At 40.6% G+C, this 20,352-nt stretch overlaps 1 pseudogene; it reads left to right on the forward strand.

The window, feature by feature from the left end:
• Positions 1 to 4,646: 4,646 nt before the first annotated feature.
• On the forward strand, positions 4,647 to 5,674 carry LOC122426381 (annotated as a pseudogene).
• The last annotated feature ends 14,678 nt before the right edge of the window (positions 5,675 to 20,352 follow it).

A 20,352-nucleotide genomic window follows, 5' to 3' on the forward strand; every position in this document is an offset into this window, starting at 1 on the left:
ACTGTTCATTCATTTGAAAACGTTGCTTGGGGTCCACAGGGTGCCAGCCCTACTGGGCTCCGAGGAGAGTCAGAGAAGTCTTGGAGTGAGTGAGGAGCCCCCACTGAGTCTCTTCTCCTCTCTGCATGTTTCCTCTTTGGTAAATGGAGAGAAATTAACTGGTAGAGCCTGACTTTCCCTGTCTTGTTGGAGGGTGGGACACTCTGAAATTGCACCTGAGTGGTTAACAGGCAGGTCAGAGAGAGATTTAGGCACAGGGGTAAAGAACCTGCCTGCCAACAATGCCAGAGATGCAAGGGATGAGGGTTCGATTCCTGGCTCCAGAAGATCCCCTGGAGAAGGGAATGGCTGCCCACTTCAGTATTCTTGCCTGGAGAATCCCATGGACAGAGGAGACTGCTGGGCCACAGTCCAAGGGGTTGCAAAGAGTCAGACACTGAGCGACTAGCACTTTCATGCTAATGACTGCATGTTTCATGCAGTGGACATGCCACAAGTTACTTAATCACTGTGGTAATTTTGAATAAAAAGTAAGGGAGGTATGTCAACTTACGTGTTACTTTCTTCCATGAAGCTTTCCTAAGATCCCAGAGAAAAAAATTCAGGGTCAAAAAGGTGAATATTTTTTCTGTTGCTGCTGACAAATGTGGAGAAGAAATTCATCAAGCAAGCTTTTTCACTAATTACACAAGCCATCACCAGTGGCTGAGTGTGCCTTCTCCCCACTGTGAAATGCTACTATGATTTTTAGTATTAGTTTTTCTTTTCTTGATTTTAGCTTCTGTGGAAAACAGAACTTTGTTTTCATTTCCTTTGGCTGTTAAATCCATGAGCTGTAATCATGGCTTTACCTGTTTCTAGTAGAGTGGAGCCAACTCTGAATCAGGGTCTTGGCCTCTCTTGGGCCTTGTATCTGAAAAGCAATAAGCTGCACAACAATACATCTAGGACAGGAGGGGAGTTTAGAAACATATATATGTATTGCCGAGTTCCTTTGCTATGCACCTGAAACTATCACCATATTGTTAATCTGTTAAACTCTAATATAAAATAAAAAGTTAAAAAAGAGACATCTAATATTTGCATTTTTTCTTAGTTATAATTCTCAGACAAATGAATAAATACAAGATGAATATCATTAAGTTTTGTATTGGTTAGAATTGACTTGTGTACTGATTTCCAAATATATACCATGATACATGAACACAGAAAGAAATATGTATATAACATTTTTAAATATTTATATTAATTTATTAAAGAAGTTAATTTATTTAATAAATAAATATTAATGCAATAATTAACAATCTAAATATATGTAAATGTTTTGTTTTAAAATATTTATATACTAGTTTTTATGTTATAACAATAATATACATATAATGTTATATTTCTATTTTATAAAAATAAATATTTTTTCATATTTCCTTCTACTTTATCACCCAAGTGAGAAATTATACTCTATGAACAATTATTAGTATTGTTATTATTTTGTAAAGAGGATATCACATTAATTTGTGTTAATCTTATTTGGGTAAATAGAAAGAAGCTGAAATTGTAAATGATCTTTATTAAGGATCAGAAAACAAACTGAACTTAATTGTGTTTAGAAAGAGTATAAATTCAGAATCTAGAGGAAAAACCTCAGATGCCAGGTCATGACTTTCCATATAACTGGACATTTGATTCCAACTTGTGAAGTACGTCAGAGTCACCTTCCAGGAGTCATAGACTTAGTTTGTTGAATTTTCTCTGCGGATTCTTTTTAAAGACCTTTCATGTTCTGAGGAGTTTACATGCAACTGTAAATGCTTCAGGACAAGAATTTATATTGAATATTTTTTTGTCTTAGAATGTGCTTTAGTGAAAATGGAATTAGTAGTGTTGGTTGGATATTGTAATATATTGCTAAATTAATAACATAGTTTATTATGAATAAACCTATAAGACTTTGTTAAATAATGTAATATGCATTATGGTTCTAAGCTATAAGAATGCTATAATTTGTAAACATGCCCTGGGCGAAAATTTTGCATCAGTGTTGAACTGCCTTCTGAGGGCAATCTTTATGTCTTCTAGTTCACATCATTCTAAATAAGTTAAATCCAACATTTTAGAATATGCAGACCTGCTTCCAAAACTGCTATTTTAAGTAAGAGTTGAGTCACCCATGACAGTAAAGAACACGTATTAGTATCTCTGAAACACATACACAGAATGTACTATCAGATGTAGAAAATTTGCAATACAGAAATCAAGACTTCTTGGAAGGCAGACCCTACAGAAATAATACCAGTTTCCCAAAAATTCTGAGGGTCTTCCTAACAGAAACAACTTGTTGATTTTTGTTGTCAATCAAAACATTTGAAAATATAATTCTACAGAAAAGGATAAAATGACAGGTCACCTGGAAAAGACATATTAAGAAACAGGTAGGATTAAATTTGGTTTTAAGAACTTACATTGCTTTACAATTTAAAATTTGAAGGAGAAGACAACATGGGAACTAGAATACTTTAAAATCACACATCTGAACAACGTCAGGTCCTCATAAACATACTCGGGATGGGGGACTCTTTGGCATGCTCTTTTATATAGAACTGAGAAAGCAGCATAGGTCTGAAACCACAAACATGAAAGGCGTAAAATGGAGAAGGAAAACATTACTTCAGAAAGAATATATCTAAAAGAAAGTGGCATTCAACCCAGAGGAGTTGACAAGCAGCAGATGTGAACTGGATCCTCAAATATGTAACTTAAGTAGTTAAGTACAATGAAAAAGTTTACCAGATGATTAAAAACACCCTAAGACAGAGAAGTCAGGTTGAGTTCTGCCTCTGGGAATTGTCTGAGAAACCACTCCAGCTCCTCATCCACCTCTCTGCCCGTGATCACACACACCCCGTTCTAGTGCCCCTGAGACTTTACTTATAGAGGCTCTTAGGCTTTGTACCACTATATGTTCTTGGAGTGAGATCTTTCTCATACTTGGGAGAAGAGAGAGGAAAGAATAGGAGATCAGGAAAAAGTACAAGAAAAATAAGAAGAAGGAAAAATAAGAACATCAACTGCAGGAATGATGAAACAGATCTGAATCGAAATAAGTTGAGTTACTTTTGCAGTGACTGAGTTGAGAACGTGGAATTCAAAGGAGGCGTCTATTTCAGGTCTGGGTGGAGGGGATGCAGCAGGAAGTCTGCCTCTCTGTGAGCAGAACCCCAGCGGAAGTCAGGATTTTGTCAAGTTTTCCAGGAAGCCTCAGAAATCTTGTGGCAGACTTGAAATTTTCCCGGGTGTGATCTTTGAAAGTCCAAGGCAGTTGTGCCTGGATCTCTAAATCAGGAGGGCCCCAGTTGACATCTGAGTCAAGCAACTTTTTAAAATTATTATATAAAAAAAATGTATAGGTCAATTATATCTCAATAACACTGGGGAAAAAGAATGGAAGGTAGTATAGTAAAATGACAATAGTAGTGTTATAAGTATTTTCTTCTTTGTATTTTAAAAATAATAGCTGGTTCCGGTTCAAGATGGTGATGAAGGAAGATCCTGAACTCTTTCCTCCCACAGACACACTGAACCTACAGCTTCAGATGGAACAATTTCCTGAAAAATAATAGCCCTTATTTCCTGCAGTGGCTTTTACCTAAAGAATTAAAATAATCTATGGACATTTTAAATTCGTATATTATTATAATATATAATATTATCTATTATTTATTATATTAATATTTATATATAAATGATATATAGTAATAATATATTTATATTATTGTATACAATGTATTATTATAGACAATATATTATTATATATAATATCATTATTATATATTTAATTATTATATATAAAAATAGGTAAAATAATCTGTGGACGTTTGGGCTTCCCTGATAGTTCAGTTGGTAAAAAATTCACCTGCAATGCAGGAGACCCTGGTTCGATTCCTGGGTTGGGAAGATCTGCTGGAGAGGGGATAGGGTACCCACTCCAGTATTCTTTGGCTTCCTTTGTGGCTCAGCTGGTAAGGAATCTGCCTGGAATGTGGGAGACCTGGGTTCAATCCCTGAGTTGGGAAGATCCCCTGGAGAAGGGAAAGGCTACCCACTCCAGTATTCTGGCCTGGAGAATTCTATGCACTGTTTATTCCAAGGGTCGCAAAGAGCTGGACATGACTGAGCAACTTTCACTCACATGGACATGTAATGAGATGAGGGCAGAAACTTTGGAATACTGTATGTGTTCCTATTATCAAGTGGTTGATACCAGTAGGACCAATAAAAGATTTACAGTTAGTGTGACAAAATTCACTAATGGGAATTTAAACCTGGTTGGCAGAACTCAGTGATATCCATCCACAAAATGGACTCACCCACAAGAGACTTGTACTAGACCCAGAAGTTCCTGCCTCTATGATGTCTTGGGAACATTCAAGGTTAAAGGCTTAAAATCGTGGGACAGGGAAAATAAGGAGGCTCTGAAAGAATAACTCTATCTCATAGGGTTTACAAAAGAGATGTAAGGTGGGTGTAAATGCATGTGAAATGTCAAACAGAGACACTATCACTCCTTTTTTCTCCTCTTAGTGCTCAGCGGCAACTGCCTGTGCTTCTCTTTTCCTCCGCTGCCACCCAGTTCTCCATCAGTTGTCATCATGGGTTTTGAAAACCTGAAAAGCCCTGCCCACCTCTGGGTGCTGAATGACTCCTTGGCAGACAAGAGCTACATCTAGGGGTCTATGTCGTCACAAGTAAACATGGCAGAATTTGAAGCCGTCTCGGGCCCACCACCTCCTGACTTGTGTCATGCCATATGTTGGTATATGAAGTGAAAGTCACTCGGTTGCAACTCCATGGACTGAAGCCCACCAGGCTCCTCTGTCCATGGAATTCTCCAGGTAAGAATATTGGAGTGGATTGCCATTCCCTTCTCCAAGGGATCTTCCCAATCCAGGGACTGAACCTGGGTCTCCTGCATTGGCAGGTGGGTTCTTTACTGTCTGAGCCACCAGCGAAGCCCAAGGTATAATCACATCCAATCTTACAAAAAGACCAGCCTGCCAGGGGTGAAGAAGGCTCTGGGCAAGTATGGCCCCGCTAATGTGGAAGGCACCACAGAAAGCGGAGCTACAGATAATAAAGATGATGAGGATATTGATCCCTTTGGATCTGATGAGGAGGAGGAAAGTGAAGAAGCCAAGAGGCTAAGAGAAGAACCCCTTGCACAGTATGAGTCAAAAAAAGCCAAACAACCATCACTTGTTGCCAAGTCTCTGTCTTACCAGACACGAACCTTTGGGATGATGAGACAAGTATGGCAAAACTGGAGAAGTGCATCAGAGGTACTCACGCAGAAGGCTTAGTCTGGGCCTTTTCTAAACTAGTTCCAGTGGGGTATGGAATTGAAAAACTTCAGATACAGTGTGTAGTTGAAGACAATGAAGTTGGAACAGATACACTGGAGGAGAAGATCACTGCTTTTGATGAAAATGCGCAGTCTATGGTCATGGCTGCGTTCCACAAGATCCAAAATCCATTGTGGATCAGTGCCCTTAAAGCACAGCTTGAAAGACAAAGAAAGAGAGAGAGACGCTACCATAGAGCAGGCCCTTCCATTCTCATGCTTTCCCAAGAGCCATGCTCCCCTCCCCAGGGTTATGCAAAGCCCACAGACAGAGTTTAGGTTTGTGCCGTGTGTGCTGAGTCACTTCAGTTGTGTCCGACTCTTTGCGACCCATGGTCTGTAGCCCGCCAGATTCCTCTGTCCATGGGATTCTCCAGGCGAGAATACTGGAATGCCCTTCTCCATGGGATGCCATGCCCTTCTCCAAAGGATCCTCCTGACCCAGGGACCGAACCCTCATCTCTTTGGTCTCCTGCATTGGCAGACAGGTTCTTCATCACTAGCGCCACCTGGGAAGCCCAGAGTTGAGGTTTGGACCTGATGATAACCCAGAGAACACAGAGGGCTTTCCCACATTGCTCTTTGGAGGCACTGTCAGTCCATTAGTTGACATCTCACCACCACCCCACTCCACCCAGGACTCTATGAAGCTGGACCAGCACAGAAGCTTAAGGAATTCATATTTGCTCCCAGTGCTCTAAATCTGGACTCCTGCAGGCAAGGATCAACAAAGGAAGGTTAGTAGGCAGCTAGGAGGGAGAGCCAAGCTGAATAATCTGAATACCTGGTTCTTATTGGGGCAGACTTAATGGAGGACACAAGAGAATGCTTAAAAGCTCTAAGGCATGGTCTCAGTGATCCTGAAAGATCTTGTTAAACCAAGAAAAGCCTGCAAAGGGGTTCAGTAGAAAAGTTCTTGGGAAAATCATCTCCTCGAAGAAAACTTTTTTGGGCCATGCTGGATCTTCGTTACAGTGTGTGGGCTTTGTTTAGTGGCAACCCGTGGCTTCTCTTTTTGCAGAACATGGACTCCAGAGCATGCGGGCTCAGTATTTACGGCGGGTAGGCTCTCTAGCTGAGCATGGGCTTAGTTGCGCCATGGCATGTGGGATCTTAGTTCCCTGACCAGGGATTGAACCCATGTCTCCTGTATTGGAAAACAGATTCTTAACCACTGGACCACCATGGAAGTCCCATCCTCCTCAATTTTTAAAATAAAGAATTAGGGTTATCACAGCAGAAAACTGAATTAAGACTCTAGAACCAACTTCAAGAACTTTACCATTTTTAACTTTACCACTGATGACCAAGAAATAGAGAAGGCTGCAAATAAGAAAGAGTTTAGTTGAGGTCTTAGGAGCTGAAATTCTGGAGACACAGATTTGGGTAAAATGAGTGTTTCAGGGAAGAGAAAGGGGCAGGGGAATTAGAAAGGCAAAAGACACAATGTTGTTAAAGTTGTCTGGCAAGAATTAGGATTAACTTGGATGTAGTTCAGTCGATAAAGAATCTTCCCACAATGCGGGACACCCAAGTTCGATCCCTGGGTAGGGAAGATCCCCTGGAGAAGGAAATGGCAACCCACTCCCGTATTCTTGCCTGGATAATCCCATGGACAGAGGAGCCTGGCAGGCTACAGCCATGGGGTCAAGAAGAGGTGGACACGACTGAAGTGACTAAGCACGCACCAATGCAAGAAAGTATTTGTCTGTAAGAGAGAGTTTGTTAGGAGTTATTTAGGCACAGGTCCAATAAGTACTGTGAGTTTCTGAAATATTGGGCAAATCTTCTGGTTGTCTGCAGTAAGACAAATTTTTTGTCTGAGATCCATTCAGAGAGTGTGTTTGTAAGTCCAATTTGTTCATAAGTCCAACAAAGTTAGCCTAGGGACCCAACTAACACAATAGGCTGTATAGACTGTCCTGTAATAGGTTTATAATACTTTTCACACAATACATAAAAAACAAACACAAAAATAAAGAAAACCTTTTTAATCTTACAATATAATACCTTGAAAAGTATGGTAGTACAATAGCTGGCTTCAGGGGCTGGAATCGAGTGGACAGGCAGGAGGAAACAGAAGGCAAGATACAGTTTCACTCACGCCCGACAGGATGGAACACACGTTTGCATCTTTGAAAGTCCAAAGCGTGAAGGTGTGTATGTAGGGGACTTACTATAAATGGTCAAAGTTCAGACTCCATCTGGGTTGCGACATTCATCGTCACACTTCTTCAATGGCCTCCTGGCTCCATTTGAGAGAGCTCTCTTAGCTATATAACTCCATTTTGATTTTCCTTCCACACTACGCATATATATTATATGGATGTCTTGTTTAAATGCAGATTTTGATGTAGAAGGTTTGAGGAAGGCCTGTGATTCTGAATTTCCAACAAACTTTCATATAACACAGATGCTGCTGGGTAGCAGACCACACTTTGAGTAGAAAGGTCTAGAGGAATTACAGAAAGGGTTATACAGAAAAATGAAGAGAAAAAAATTAGAAATGATGAATTAAAAGATAAGGAAAAGGCTATAATAGATATTTATTTTTCTAATAGCACTCATTCTCTCTTAATTATCTGCCCTGTTTCCTGTAGTGTCATTTTTCTTTCTTCCATGTGGATAGAACCTGACTAAAGATTCTTCCCTGGCTTAAGTAATGGGTTTATGACCCAAGACAGACCAGTCGAACACACTTTTCTGGGGTGTGTGTATATATATACATACACATACACACACATATATGTATGTGCATGCATGCTAAATCACTTCAGTCATATCTGACTCTTTGTGACCCCATGGACTGTAGCCCACCAGGCTCCTCTGTCCCTGGGATTCTCCAGGCAAGAATACTGGAGTGGGTTTCCCTGCCCCCCTCCAGGTGATCTTCCCGAACCAGGGATCAAACTTGCATCTCTTATGTCTCCTGCATTGGCAGGCGGGTTCTTTACCACTAGCACCACTTGGGAAGCCTGCCTATCTATCTATGTATATATACAATTCATATAATACATATTCTCTTTTCCTTCATATGCTTCCAAGATTCTTCCAAGTATTCAGGTATGGATTTAATTTGTTGACCTTAAACAAATAGACTGCCAGACATTTCTCCAGCAAAGATGGGTTAATTTGGGATCAGCAGAGAATTGCAGTTCAGAGTCTGCAACCACGGAGAGCCAAGTGCAAGTCCCAATACGGCAAGGGAAGGAGAATAATATCTTGGGGGCTAAAGGAAGTCGGGAGTGCTGTAACAAACAAGGAATTCATTGCTTTTCGTTGGCTGAGTGAAAGAACGTGAGTTCTCTTATTTCTGTTGGGGTCGGCTATCCACACAGGGCTCGAGAGCGCCCCCTTCTGGTCTCCCAACTCTATCAATAGATGAGTTTTCTGCTTATAAGTTTTTAACAAGTTCATGTTCATGACTGTATTACACCCTATTGTATTAATACACGACAGAATATTTTTCTATTATATTGATGATGGACATTTGGGTTTTCAATGGACCATTACGAATAATGCTTTGGTGGGCATTCTTACGTGTGTGCCGGTTGGTGCTCTTGTCTGAGTATAAACCTAGGAGTGACGCTGCTGGGTTACAGGGCTTGTACATTTTCATCCTTACTAGATACTGACAAGCTGCTCTTCGAAGATGTTGCAACAACCTGCATTCCCATCATAAATTAAGCATTATAAATCAGTGAGGGTGGGGCAGGGAATGGATTACTCCCTCTTGTTGAGGCAATTGATTGTTCATTTGAAAAATAAAGACCTCTTAGATGTATATATTACATTACACGATGTGCCAAAACAAATGCAGGGTGAATTTAAGAGTTAAATACAAAGCTCCAAATTTTAAAAGCCCAAGAGAATAAATAAGTGACTGTTTATGTAACTGTCAATGATAGCAGGCATTCTAGGCATGTAAGCAATGGAAGGAGGCATGAAGGAAAAGATCAATAGATCTGACTACACAACCACATTTTAAATGTAGGTAAAAATTACCCAAATTAAAAGACGAACAACAGATTTGGAGAAATATTTGCAGAAAATATGAAAACGTTAGTATATTTAACCTGTAAAGATCTAATAGAAATCTGAAACAAACTAAAAAATAAAAATATTGAAGTGAAAATGCTGACATCTCACTGAATAAATAACCCAAGAACATAAAAGGCAATTTACAAAAGAGAAAAATGATATGTTTAACAGAAGAAAATACTCAGCTTCACTAGGAAACAGAAAAAGCAAAGTAAATTTTTAGTATATTTTTGCCTCTCAAATTTGAAATGATTAAAAATAATTAATATTTGTGATGACATGGTAAAATGGATATGGACAACTTCTAAATGGAGATTAAGGCATCACCTTTCTGTTATTAGACAGTTCAAAAACACAGATTAAGAGTCTTAAAATATTCATATCTCATATTAAAAATCCACTTTGTGAAAGCAAAAATATTGCATATCTCAAAATAAATTTAATAAAAACACAGAGACTCATTTTTTTTAAAAACCTTCAAAACTTTTCTTTAGAAACAACACTTGAATAAATGGATAGACCATACCATGGAAAGATCCAATACTGTAAAGCTTCCATCCCCAAATTATAAATTCAACACATTCCAAGTAAAAACCCAATGGTAGAAGATTCCAGTGAGAAAAATGATTCTATAGCTAAACTGGAAGAGAGAACATGTGATACTAACCAACTATTAATATATTTGGGAGGAAAGAGAGTAATGAGAATGTGATGTGAATATGAGATTTTCAGAACTGTGGATCCGTTCCACAGCTACAGTGGTTGAAACACGGCACAGAATGGTGGAACAGAATATAAAGTTGTTCAGAAGCATTTAATTGACATTTAATATTTGACAAAAGCACTCTCCAAGTTATTGGGAACTGTCTTGGGAACACAGGCTATAGAGTTAAAAAAAACATAGCATTTTATCTCTATGTCAAATCATGTACTAAAATTTTGGATGGAAAAATGGAAAATGTTAAAAATAAAATTATAAAATACGTAGTAGAAAAATAGATGAGTATTTACATAAACTTGAGATGGGGAAAATAATTTCAAGTATGGCAGCAAAGACAGATGTCATAAAGTAAAATATTTATAGGCTTGACTACAGAAGACAAAAGTTTGTATGTTAAAAACACAATTAGCATTAATGAGAGGCAAATATAAATAAGGAAAATAGTTGCAGCTAAGAGTTAATACTTGCACTCAAAGAAGAAGAAAAAGAACCTTTACAATAAATGCAAAGTAGAACAGTAATGGGAAACAGGGATTATCACATTGTAAAGATTTCAGCTCCCCAATCTTTCTGGCACCAGGGACCAATTTAATGGAAGACAGTTTTTTTCTACAGAAAAGGGGACTGTTAAGTGGTTAACGTGGTAATGTAAGCAATTGTGGGGATAGTTCAAGTGGCAATGGAAGTGATGGGGAGTGCTAGATGAAGCTTCACTCACTTACCTGCCCACTGCTCACCTCCTGCTCTGTGGCCCAGTTCCTGGGGGTTGGGGGACCCCTGGTTTAAATGATAATACCTGAAGTTGCTTAAGGTCTGGAAAGGGGCCCTCTTGCATTGAATTGGCAGAACATTCAAATGGTACAATGCATCTAGTTGATAATTTGTCAATATTCTTAAGTATGTTGAAGATATATACATGCATACGGTCCGATCAAGGAAACAGCTCTGCAGAGACATATAAAACATTGCATTTAATAATGGAAAACGGGGAACAATCTAAAGGGTTAATATAGGGTTGATTAAGGAAATCCTGATGCAGGTATAAAATGATACAACCAATAGATACAACAGAGTAAGCACATTTATTTAATATGGGATTGAAGAAAACCAGGCTGTGATGGAGGAGGGGTGGGTGGACAGGAGAGTTTTGGGGTGTGATGAGGGTAGAAGCACATAATGCCAAAAGTCAGAAAAAAGTGAAGAAATGGAGGCAAGTGTTTGCAGAGAGGCTGAGACTTACACCCAGGCAACCTTGTTTTGAACACATCTTACCTCTATTAGCAACTTTGCTAATGAATCTTATTAAGGACACTACTGAAACCATCCATCACTAATTGGCCTCCTCCACCCTCCTCTCTAAGGTCTGATTTCTTTCTAAAGGACACAAATAAAAGCAAAATCTTTTCTGGGTGTCCCTTCCCTCTGGCCTTGTTAGCAGAGATGCAGAAGACAATCAGCAAATCCCCAGCCAGCTCTCAGCCAAGTTATCCTGAACTCTCATTTGGGAGCTAATTAGAGGATTCTGTTTGTGGAACATTCGAGGACTTCATTCCCATTCCCATCACCGCTGTCTCAATGGGAAACTCTGTGCAGTGGGAAACTTTGTGAGAAAGATGGATGGATGGATGAACCTCCTGAGGCTCTGCTGAGCTTGAGAAGTCAGCAAAGTGTTTGGGGACCCAGGGAATTAATCATGCCCCCTTCCAAGTGTCCACGGCAGGGCAGAAGCTTCTATTGTTCTGAGTCTTTCACTAGTTCATTCAAGAGAAGTGAGGGCCATGGTGGTACAAAAGACATTAACACTGACCGGGCAAGGCTGGAGTTTGGGGCAGTAAGTTCCCATTTTGATGTTTTCCAGCGTGAGGCCACAAACTCTAGAAAGACGCAACTCAAAACTCAGTGGATTTTTACTACATAGAAAACCCTAAAGACTCTACCAGAAAAATTACTAGAGCTAATCAATGAATATAGTAAAGTTGCAGGATATAAAATTAACACACAGAAATCCCTTGCATTCCTATATACTAACAATGAAAAAACAGAAAGAGAAATTAAGGAAACAATACCATTCACCATTGCAACAAAAAGAATAAAATACTTAGGAGTATATCTACCTAAAGAAACAAAAGACCTATACATAGAAAACTATAAAACACTGATCAAAGAGGACACAAACAGATGGAGAAACATACCGTGTTCATGGATTGGAAGAATCAATATTGTCAAAATGGCTATTCTACCCAAAGCAATCTATAGATTCAATGCAATCCCTATCAAGCTACCAACGGTATTTTTCACAGAACTAGACCAAAGAATTTCACAATTTGTATGGAAATACAAAAAACCTCGAATAGCCAAAGTAATCTTGAGAAAGAAGAATGGAACTGGAGGAATCAACCTGCCTGACTTCAGACTATACTACAAAGCCACAGTCATCAAGACAGTATGGTACTGGCACAAAGACAGAAATATAGATCAATGGAACAGAATAGAAAGCCCAGAGATAAATCCACGAACCTATGGACACCTTATCTTTTGACAAAGGAGGCAAGGATATACAATGGAAAAAAGACAACCTCTTTAACAAGTGGTGCTGGGAAAACTGGTCAACCACTTGTAAAAGAATGAAACTAGAACACTTTCTAACACCATACACAAAAATAAACTCAAAATGGATTAAAGATCTAAATGTAAGACCAGAAACTATAAAACTCCTAGAGGAGAACATAGGCAAAACACTCTCCGACATAAATCACAGCAAGATCCTCTATGACCCACCTCCCAGAATATTGGAAATAAAAGCAAAACTAAACAAATGGGACCTAATGAAACTTAAAAGCTTTTGCACTACAAAGGAAACTATAAGTAAGGTGAAAAGACAGCCCTCAGATTGGGAGAAAATAATAGCAAATGAAGAAACAGACAAAGGATTAATCTCAAAAATATACAAGCAACTCCTGCAGCTCAATTCCAGAAAAATAAATGACCCAATTCAAAAATGGGCCAAAGAACTAAACAGACATTTCTCCAAAGAAGACATACAGATGGCTAACAAACACATGAAAAGATGCTCAACATCACTCATTATTAGAGAAATGCAAATCAAAACCACAATGAGGTACCATTACACGCCAGTCAGGATGGCTGCTATCCAAAAGTCTACAAGCAATAAATGCTGGAGAGGGTGTGGAGAAAAGGGAACCCTCTTACACTGTTGGTGGGAATGCAAGCTAGTACAGCCGCTATGGAAAACAGTGTGGAGATTTCTTAAAAAACTGGAAATAGAACTGCCATATGACCCAGCAATCCCACTTCTGGGCATACACACTGAGGAAACCAGATCTGAAAGAGACACATGCACCCCAATGTTCATCGCAGCACTGTTTATAATAGCCAGGACATGGAAGCAACCTAGATGCCCATCAGCAGATGAATGGATAAGGAAGCTGTGGTACATATACACCATGGAATATTACTCAGCCGTTAAAAAGAATTCATTTGAACCAGTCCTAATGAGATGGATGAAACTGGAGCCCCTTATACAGAGTGAAGTAAGCCAGAAAGATAAAGAACATTACAGCATACTAATGCATATATATGGAATTTAGAAAGATGGTAATGATAACCCTATATGCAAAACAGAAAAAGAGACACAGAAATACAGAACAGACTATTGAACTATGTGGGAGAGTGTGAGGGTGGGATGTTTCAAAAGAACAGCATGTATACTATCTATGGTGAAACAGATCCCCAGCCCAGGTGGGATACATGAGACAAGTGCTCAAGCCTGGTGCACTGGGAAGACCCAGAGGAATCTGGTGGAGAGGGAGGTGGGAGGGGGGATCGGGATGGGGAATACGTGTAAATCTATGGCTGATTCATATCAATGTATGACAAAACCCACCGAAATGTTGTGAAGTAATTAGCCTCCAACTAATAAAAAATTTTTTAAAAAAAAGTCTATTTTGAAGAAAAAAAAAAAACTCAGTGGATTTTTAACACCTTCTACATTATACTTGCGGTGCTGGTTTAGCCTCTGAGTCACGTCCAACTCTTGTGACCCCATGGACTGTAGCCCACCAGGCTCCTCTGTCCATGGGATTCTCTAGGCAACAAAACTGGAGTGGGTTGCCATTTCCTTCTCCAGGGAATCTTCCCAACCCAAGGATTGAGCCTGGGTCTCCTGCATTGCAAGTAGATTCTTTACCGAGTAAGCCACCAGGGGAGGGCCACCAGGAAAGAGGCACCAGGGAACATTATACTTACCAACACTAATTCTGTATTTCAATTCATTTAATTCTCAGAATAATCATTTGAATTGTGTGCTATGATTCCTGTTTCATAAATGAGAAACTGGGGCCCACGGAGGGTAACTGACCTGTTCAGTGCCACATAGCTAACAAATAGCAGTGTCTTCCCAGAAGCCAGGTCTCCCAACTTCTGGGTCCAATGCTGACTTCGCTTGATCACAGCTAGTTTTTTTTTTTTTTTTTTTTTTTTTGATCACAGCTAGTTTAATGCAACAAGGAGCATGGGTTGCTCAGTTTGCTGCCCGGCACATGAAGGAAGCTTGATTCATATTTGCTTCTCCATATATCCTGGCCTGGGCAACTATTTGTAAATACCAAATAATGGTCTGAAATCTTTTAGGGCCTTAATATCCTAATCTCTTCAGATCCTACAAACATAAACTCTGAAAACAAGGCTAGATATTTTCTGGCTGATGTTCCAAGATTCCTCCCCAAGTTCACTTCTTTCAGTTTCAGTGACCACTGCCTCTCGGGCTGTCACATCTCTGCCTGGCCCACTGCCACCGTCTCCAGTCTGGGCATCTCTCCAGTTGCCACAGCCCAAGAACCAGCCTTAATTCATCAGAGCTCCACTGTGCATGAATTATTCCTGGGCATATCCTCCTGCTCTCAATCTTATCACTTGTCCATTTAATTTAATTACCTAAGGCCCCGTTTTTCCCCGTAGCTTTTGGTGTCCTGTGGGAGGAGGGGGTCTGAGTATTTATCACAGAATAAGTGAATGAAAAAAGGTGCAAGATATATGGAAGGAAGGAATGGCTTCAAAAGCTCACGTGGCCTTAAGTAGAAGAGGCTGGGTTAGAAAGCAAGTCTCTGGATGTCCTAAGGCTCTCTTCTCTCAACTGTCGTACCTTTCCCATTTCCGAGACTCGTTATGCTGAGAGTCAGCATCACTCTGCTTAGTTCAGAAGCCTTTGGTGATTTATTGGAGGCAATCATGGAGGAAGGCAAAAACACTGGGTTGTGAGTCAGCACTTGCAGGCTGCCCTACGAACTAACCCTATATGCATGAGCGTTTGGTCACTCAGTCCATCTGACTCTTTGTGACCCCCATGGACTGTAGCCAGCCAGGCTCCTCTGTCCATGGGATTTCCCAGGCAAGAATACTGGAGTGGGTTGCCATTTCCTTCTCCAGGGGATCATCCCCATCCAGGGATTGAACTGGTGTCTCTTGTGTCTCCTGCATTGACAGGAAGATTCTTTACCACTGGACCATCTAGGAAGCCTTACTAACCCCATGGCCTTCGGAAATCACTTAGCTTCTGTTTTTGTTTTTTTTTTTTTAATTTGCAAAGTGAAGATAATAAAAACTGGCCCTCTTATTTGTATTTTCTAATCCTGATCCTCATTGTGGATGATACTCAACTGTGCAGATGCAAAATTCAAATGAGAACACAGATTTCAAAGTGATACTCAACTGTGCAGATGCAAAATTCAAATGAGAACACAGATTTCAAAGTGCTCTGTGAATATTGTTATGTGCCAGTAGTTTAATGAGGAATCATACTACTTTCATAGTTTTCTTGGGTTCTAACAGTGCCTTTCTCTTTGTGACACATATGGTGGGCCTCTAGATAGTGACATGGGTGTGGGAGAAAGAAGCAATGTGAAAATGTTTCTGAGAACTTGTCCAAGTAGGCATATGTGTTATAGATGCTTATGGTTTATAAAATGACATTAGCTGAGCTTAGCAGATGGATCCTGGCTGTCCTCAATAAGCTCACATTTGTGTTGAAGGCCAAGAACATTTGGAACAAGTTTCTTTGGATGTGAGTTTTCTGAAGTCAGGGTGGCTGGACCAAAATATCTCTAGAGGTTTCTTTAAGCTCCCAGAGGCCATGACCCTATATCTGTGGCACAAGGAATCACGAAAATCTACATGAGTCCCCACCAAGATGAGTCACTACCTTTGACTGGAATTACATAAAAAGATTCAAAACTAGGCAGCAGTGCAAGGGTTTTTCGGGGAGGAGGTGTGCTGGTGTTGGTGTAAGGTAGGCATTTGTGTGGAATGGAGGGTGAAATTTGACTTTTCAGGGCCAGGAGTTGGGACGAGGAGAAAGATCCCCCAGGAGTATTTTCCTAGGCTAGAGATGCTTGGGTTTGGCTCTCATCTCAGAAGAGGCAGCATGGATAAGATGACCAATAACTACTTTATGTCTCTCTGGAGCCTGTGAGTCTAGATAAAGTGAAGCCAGTGGCCTTATATTGGATGGACAAACAGTTTACTATTTTTTTTCTCCTCGAAGATGAGGATGACAGAGGACACTTTGAAGGCTGGAGAGAAAATACTGCAGTCAATTCATTTTACTCCTCCCACCCCCATATCCACCAATAGCATTTACTTAAAAAATTGTTTTTTATATTGCAGAATTCAGTGATGTGTGTTCAGTCTCTCAGTAATGTCTGGCTCTTTGTGACCCTGTGGACTGCAGCCAGCCAGACTCCTCTGTCCATGGAATTTTCCTGGCAAGGATACTGGAGTGGGTTGCCATTTCGTCCTCCAGCAGATAGTCTCGACCCAGGGATGAAACCCAAGTCTCCTGCAGCGATTCCATTGGCAAGTGGATTTTTTACCACTGAGCCACCTGGCAAGCCACAGAATTCAGTGAGAAACTTCAAATAAGAGTAAATGGAGGGACGTTCCTGGTGGTCCAGTGGTTAAGACTCTAGGCTTCTACTTCTGGGGGCGTTGTTCAATCCCTGGAACACTCGCCTCCCCCCCCTCCAAAAAAAATCCTCATTCATCCAGTAGGTCATTCTATGGGATTGCAAGTAAAATAATAAACAATATGAAAAAAAAGAGTAAATGGAGTAGAAACTGAAAGTCCTGCATTTCCCACCCCTCTGCCCAGTCCAATTCTCCTCTGTAGTGGAAATCACCACCTAAAACTTGGGGGTTGTTCCACAGCACTTTTTTGCCCGATACACATTACATGTCACATCATCACCACTTTCTAAATTCAGCAATATGTGCTGTACATCTTTTCATGTCAATATATTCATTCTTCTTTTTAAACAAAAATATACTTTTCATTAAAATTATTTATACTACATATGAATTGCTCATATTTTCAGAGCAGAGTTAAAAACTATTCACTTAAGGACATCATTTAAAGAAAGACAAACACTTTGTCATACTGATTAGCACTCATTTATTATTATCATCCCACCTGCTTAACGTGCTCCAAGTTGAATGGAGCCCAGTCTTGGATGTTGCAGGATTTCAGAACCCTGGGGCTCCAAGCTCCAATTAGCTTTTGCTAATTAAATGTTCTCTTACATTCCTTTGGAAGAGGAAGACACTTTTCTGGCTCTAACTTCAGGCAGTTTCTCTTAGTTCTGGGAGAGAAATGACATGCAGTTCACACATGAAATCCAGAAAGCTTCTTCCTGTTATGTCAAGCTCAGTGACTGACTATGTCCTCAGAAGAAAGCTTCTCTTTCTTCTTTTCTTTTCCCTTCATATCTTAAGATCTTGGATTTAGGGCATTTAGAAAACATCTGGCTGGTTCACTGACCTCCCACGGAGAACACACATTTCCTGTCACAGGTCAGGAATACCAGTTGATGGTTATCAGTTCCTAGTAGCAGTTGATGGATCCATGAGATGGCTTTATGCACTCAGCACTGTGCTGTGAGTTTGAAGACATGTATAATAGAAAACATGGTCCTTGTCGTTACGGAGCTTACAGTCTAGTCAGGGAGAGCCAAAAAGAAGCTGAGAGGAATACAGAAATGATGATGATGTCTTTCTTGCTGAGCAGGGCACACTCTTTTGGAGGAGATTACGAACATGCAATAAAAGTGAAGAGATGCAAGAGTCTCCTGATAAAGAAAAGCTCTCGCTGAGCTAGAGGCTGTGGCTGAGAAAGACTGATGGGAGAGGCTGGGAAGAAATGAGTGACAGAGGGACATGACATCCCCGGTGAAGGTCTGGATGTGATACAGTGGTCATCAGAAAGAAATCAGATGGCGTTAAGTGGGACAGACACTGCCCCAGGGGCTTAACCAGGCATCGTGGGTGGCCGGAGTGCCGGAGGGGCCCAGGCCCAGAGGCTGTTGCAGGGCCCGCCCCAGAGGGGCAGTGGACCTGAAATGGGAGACAGCGTTCTTCAGGAAAAATAGAGAGAGAAAGATGGTGGGAACGTTCATTTGACTCGGAATATTCTCAGACACCTTGAGGGGGCCAAGCTGCCCTCCTCATCAATTAATAAGAATGTTAGGTAAGGTCCCTCTTCTCAGACTTCCAACTTGTGGACCAGGGAAGTGTCTGAAAGGTTCACGGAAAAAAATTCTAGAAACAGTCACAACTGCATGTGAAATCAACTCTCATTCTAGTCACTGTTCTTCCATGGGTTCCCTTAGTTTCGCTCTTTTGGTAAAATCTTGGTTTCCAGTACTCATTCAGTGGTAAACTGCAAACTTCTATTTCCCTTCATTTTTCACCTTTACTGATTCTCTATACATATTAGATAGAATGCCCTTTTATAAATCGGGGTACTTTGCCATGAAAAATAAAAGCTAAACTAACTTTTCTGAATGCTTCTTCTCAGGAAATTAATGATGACCCACTCTCGAGTTTTCAGTGGAGAGGTTGGGGGAGCAAGTTCATGCAGTGACGTGAAAATGTGTTGTTCCCACTCACGGTTAGTCGGGATGGGGACCCTGGTTTTAGGAAGAGGTATTTGATAGTGTTGCTCTGAAGAAGATGCTGGAAGGTACTCTGACAGGTCCCCACATCCTGCTCCCAGGCTATGCCAAATCTTAATTCCACAATCATGACTCTATTTCCTGAAGAAGAATCTTTTAAAAAAAACAGACTACATGCATGAGTGTGTACTCAGTTGCTTTAGTCGTGTCCAACTCTTTGTGACCCCATGGACTGTAGCCCGCCAGGTTCCTCTGTCCATGGGATTCTCCAGGCAAGAATACTGGAGTGGGCTGCCATCCCCTCCTCCAGAGGATCTTCCCAACCCAGGGATCAAACCCAAGTCTCCTCCATCTCCTGCATTGCAGGTGGATTCTTTACTGCTGAGCCATCAGGGAAGTCCCCAGACCCAATACTCTGATACAAATATGTTAGTCGCTCAATTGTATCTGACTCTTTGAGAGCGCATAGACTATAGCCCACCAGGTTCCTCTGTCCATGGAATTTTCCAGACAAGAATACTGGAGTGGGTTGCCATTTCCTTCTCCAGGGGATCTTCCCAACCCAGGAATTGAACCTGGGTCTCCTGCATTGCAGCCAGATTCTTTACCATCTGAGACACTAGGGGAGCCCTAAGATACAAACATATCTTATCTTAAAAGGGTGAGGGCAAACATTTTAATTAATATTTTTAATGTATTTCAACTGAAAAGTCATTGAATTTTAAAAATACAACATAATTTATTTGTGTCCCACTTCCTGACCCATAGTATAATTTTCTCCCATTTGTCCTTTAAAAAAATATTGATATGTTTATTTGGGTGTGCTGGCTCTTAGCTGCAGGATCTTTGATCTTCATTGCGGCAGGCAGGACCTTTAGTTGGGGCTTGTGAACTCTTATTTGTGGCATGTGGGATCTAGTTCCCTGACCAGGGATTGAACTCAGGCCTCTTGCACTGGGAACATGGAGTCTTAGCCACTGGGACCACCAGGAAAGTCCCTTCTCCTATCTGTCTCTAATCCATCTTTCATCAGTTATTTAGATACTTACTCTCTTCTCTAAGCTTTAGCCTTTCTCCCCAGTCCAAGGCAAACCACATTCTACCCTGGCCTGAGTTATCTACTTTCCTTCTTAGTCCATCCTTGAATATCCTCCTGCCCACAACTAAGCCTTCAGCACAAGAAAGCGGGGGGTTGCTCAAGGAGGGAGGGGCATCTTGACAGCCCTGCCTTC

This window comes from Cervus canadensis, chromosome 1 (genome assembly GCF_019320065.1).
Source record: "Cervus canadensis isolate Bull #8, Minnesota chromosome 1, ASM1932006v1, whole genome shotgun sequence".
Lineage (NCBI taxonomy): Eukaryota > Metazoa > Chordata > Mammalia > Artiodactyla > Cervidae > Cervus > Cervus canadensis.